The sequence below is a fragment of the Elephantulus edwardii genome, unplaced genomic scaffold, assembly GCF_000299155.1.
Source record: "Elephantulus edwardii isolate Elephantulus edwardi_28Jun2011 unplaced genomic scaffold, EleEdw1.0 scaffold00040, whole genome shotgun sequence".
In the NCBI taxonomy this organism is placed as follows: domain Eukaryota; kingdom Metazoa; phylum Chordata; class Mammalia; order Macroscelidea; family Macroscelididae; genus Elephantulus; species Elephantulus edwardii.
The window spans coordinates 13,781,022-13,785,632 of record NW_006399790.1 but is presented as its reverse complement, the minus strand read 5'-3'; positions in this window follow the sequence as shown (position 1 = coordinate 13,785,632).

Sequence of the window (4,611 nt, the reverse complement as noted above, 5' to 3'; positions counted from 1 at the left end):
TGCTGATGTGCTGTTCTAATCGTTTTTGTATAATCTTCAGTAGAATCTTGCTTGCATGTGAAATCAATGACACTGTTCTGTAGTTTCCACACTCAGTTGGCTCACCTTTCTTTGGAATGGGAACAAATATAGATCTCTTCCAGTCAGTTGGCCAAGTACCCTGATACTATTACTGATCATTCTAAAAAAGATCACAGTAGAAAATGATGGACAGAGTTGGCACAACTCATGGAACAACCCCCCCCAAAAAAATTAATCAGATTTCCTGGTATGATAGACCCTGGTACAACTCCCAAGAGTGTTTCCCTTAGTTACTCATAAAACCCAGAACAAAACTCAGACCTGTGTCTCAATTTTTATCCAAAGATTTGACAGGTCTACATGGTGAATTGTATCACCAGACAACCACTCATTCCTTGAAACTATACAAGAACAAAAGGTCATCATTTGCTCAGAAAGAAAATTCTGAATACAAGAAATAGTAAGATAAAAGAATTGATAAAAAAAGGATTATAGGGAAGAAACAAGAAGAATGTGCTCCAACCTGAGTATTGCAATTAATATAATAAAAAATAAGTGCTTACATGGAAAACCAGTATCCCTTGAATACTTTCACTCAAATCATCATCATCACAATATGATAATATCATATAAAAGAATAATATTTTAATGCAATATATTATAATATAATCACTCAAATAATCCTCATCATAAAAAAGAGAAATAATATGTTAATTCTAGGGAGCAGAAATATGAGTCTTTGTTGTATTATACATACATTAAAAAGCAGCTCTGTTGGCATAATATGTTGTGCTTCTAACGAAAATACCTTGCATCTCTAGTAGAATTCACCAGCAACTTTTGAGAGCAGGATAAGTAGCCATCTCTTGTTAAGATTTAAAGCCTTTGGTCACTTAGAGTCAGAAATAACTCAATATCATCTAGTGCTTGGACATTCTGATTGTTTTAAATTTTGAAAATGCCAAGTCACATTTACAATTAAGATCTTAAAATATGTCAAATATGAGCCTATTTTATTGCATTACCCTTAAATATTTTTATGCATATTATGTTCACAATTTGATTATCTATTAATCTTGCTCTTGGACATTTATTCTACAGGCTTTTGTTAATAACAAGAGATAAATGACTCTATTTTTTCTTTTCTTTATAATACAAGATATAATCTTAAGAGCAATTAAGTTGGCAGTACAAATTCTGAAAAGTAGTTACTGCTGCAACCTGATTTTCTTTAAGTACTATGTAATGCACAGCACACAACTTTGTATGCTGATAGATGACATTTAATTGTGAACACTAATTGTCATTTGAAGAGCAACTAAAATATTTAGGTTGTTACATAGCTTTGGAGTTTTGAGATTTTTTAAAAAAAGATATTTAGATGTTTTCAAAGGATAGCAATGCCAAGTTATCATTCATTACTCAATACTCAGCCCAGAAAATTGGAAAAATACAACAACAATAACAGATGCTGTGGATGACTGCAGTGCTCTGCCATTACTTTGACTTGTGTTTTTCATTTTGAGACTGAGTGAGTCACCCACAGAGAGTTATAAAATAAAACAAAGAAGATTCAAGATTTTAATAAGACATTACTTTGAGATCTTTACATTGAAGACAATTTATCTCTGTCAAGATGTGTTTATAAACGTGAACACTCACATAAAGGAAGTAATAAAATCTCTTTGTAGGTGAGTATGAATTGCTATTATGTATATTCATGTCACAAAGGATCATTATTGTAGTGACATCTCAAAGGTCATATATATGTCTGTATCTAATATCCATTTTAACAGAAGGCTCTGGTCCAATTATAGCTTTTCTCCTTTGCTATAGAAGTATATTACAACAGAAATTATTTCATCCATGATTTAAGTATTTTATTAGATTTCATAGATCCTATTTGTTGTTTGGTTTTTCAGAACAATACTTTCTTTTTAGGCTGTGATAGGTAAGTGATGGGATAGTGTTGGTAAACTTGTCATTTCCCTTCCCCTTACATTAGATTAAGCCACTGATTTACACGATTTTCTCTCAATTAAGTAATTCATCTATGTATAGCTACATCAACTGGCAATTTAGGCATCATGTCAATATTATGACTAATTACTGGAGAAAACATACTGAAAAGCAAGAAAACTAGTACTATATATGCTATATCTCTGTTTAGTTTTATATTCCCAGTGATACATATTTAAGACATTTCATTCTAGATTAAGACATTGATATTAATTCTTTGTAAGTGAAAGTAATTTCACAAATATTCTGTTTTATGCTTGGTGGTGTATACAAGTGGATTTCAACTCATAGAAACAGTTCTTTGGGCCGTAATCTTTATTACTACTACTACTATTTGTTTATTATTATTATTGTTGTTATTATTATTATCATTATTAATAATTTTATACTGGTATACTTACAAAGTTCTTATACATTGTTTTTCTTTATGAGAGCAGATCACCAGGTCTTTACTCCAAATTGAGTAGGTAGTGGATTCTTGATCCTGACCTTTTGGATACCAATGAAATGTTGATCTTTTGGGTCACTAGGGTTACATTTGCTGCTATTAGTTGCTGTAGAGAAAACTACAAGCCAGAGTGATGCTTTAAATAACAGATCTAAACCTTGTCCTATCCTAAACTATCATCATGGTCTCTGCCATACTCAAGTTGATGGCCTTCTATTTTTCCCAAGAAGAATTTCCTCTTCCAAGACTTGATCAGTCTTGACAGGATGCCCAACGTATGTGAGATGAAGTTTCATCATCCTTTGTCTGCAAAGAGCATCCTTGCTACACTTCTTCCAGAACAGATACATTTTTTTTCTTTTGTCATTCTATGACAGAATCATAGTATGTATTCTTAGATCATTTTTATTCATTACCCAACTTGGACAAGCAAATAAAGCAATTGGAAAATACTATGGCTTCCAATTTCAGCTCCAGCTCCTAGTATAGAAGAAACATCTTTCACAAGCACAGGATCAGTAGTGACTCATAAATGAAGTGCACATTCTTTCATAAGTCATAGATGAAGATGAGCTATTTTTCTTTTTTCTTTGAGGGCAGAGCTGACTTTGAATCAGGACACAGGATTCTTATTTGTCCAGTATTTATTTTCATCTGTTGCATATATTTGGAGTATCACCTTCTCTGAATATGATTCTCTGATTGGAGTTCTTTATTTTTTTCTTTGAAGTAACTCCATCCTTAATAAATCGTGTATGATGTCTAGATCAGGTCATTTTTTTAAATGGATTAGTATTTAAAGAAGAAACCTGGTGGTGTAGTGCATGATATATTGGACTGTTAATTAAAAGCTCACAAGTTCAAAAGCTCCCTGCAAAAAATATCAGCGGTGTCCTTCTGTCGAGATTTATAGCCTCAGAAGCCTCAGAGTCGCTGTGAGTTGGAACGTCAGCTTTGGTTTTTGGCTTATTTGGAAAATAACTCCTATTCATGTTTGGTTGTATCTCTCAAATTAATTACCATTTCTCCATTTAGTGATTCGTGTCGTCTGGATCTTCTGAATTGAAAGGTACATTCAGCTAGTGCTGATATAGTAAACTACTTGTTAAAAATCAAATGGTTGGTGTTACTGCAGTATCTAATTATCATAAAAGGGTTATAAACACTTTCTTTGACTCTATATTTCTCTTCACTTGTAACTATCTGTGGAACAAGACAGTCTATAGACAATAATTTGAGAGCATGTCTCTTGCTAATTCTAAGATGAAATAAAAATTATGAACCATGGCTTTACCTGAAAAAAAAAAAAAGAAGATACTATGGCCTAGGTCAAGTGTACTTTGAAGTTAAAAGTTACTTTCTTGTTCTTTAGAGCTTTAAATAAGTTCTTGCCAGTAGACAAAAGCAATATGTATTGTACTACTTTGACTGCTGATTGTAACGGTCTTGATTATGGATCCAAAAGGAAATTAAGAGTTTCAATGTTTTCTCTATTAATCCTGATGTTTCCTATTGGTCTGGTTGTAAAGATTTTTGTTTTCCTTACATGAGATGTAATCCACAAGAAAGGCTGTGGATTAATCGTTTTCAGTTAGTACGTCAAGTTTTATTCACTTTTAGTAATCAAGGTTGTGTCATATGTATAACATAGGTTGTTGATGAGTCTCCAGGCTTGATGCTACATTCTTCTTCTCCAATTATGTGCTCAGCATGTATATTAAGTAGATATGCTGGAAAAACAAAACTCTGATACACAGGGTTTTTTTCTTAAACCACTATATACTTGTTCTGTTAGGACTGCTTCTTAGTTCAGAAAGACCCTCAAGAGTGACTACAGCAAAGCTGTTGAGCATGGCAGAGGTTGTAGCAATGGGCAGGAGAGGGTGAATTTCCTATCTTTATTCATAGTATCTGTGTAGTTGTGTGATATTGTAGCTGATGTTATATGGATCTTAGCTGAAAGCAGAGAATACCAGAAGAATGTCTGTGTTTCATTGACTATGCAAAGGCATTTGACTGTGTGGATCATAACAAACTGTGGCTCACTCTGAGAAGAATAGGAATCCCAGAACATTTAATCATGCTAATGCGAAACCTATACTTGGACCAAGAGGCAGTCGTCA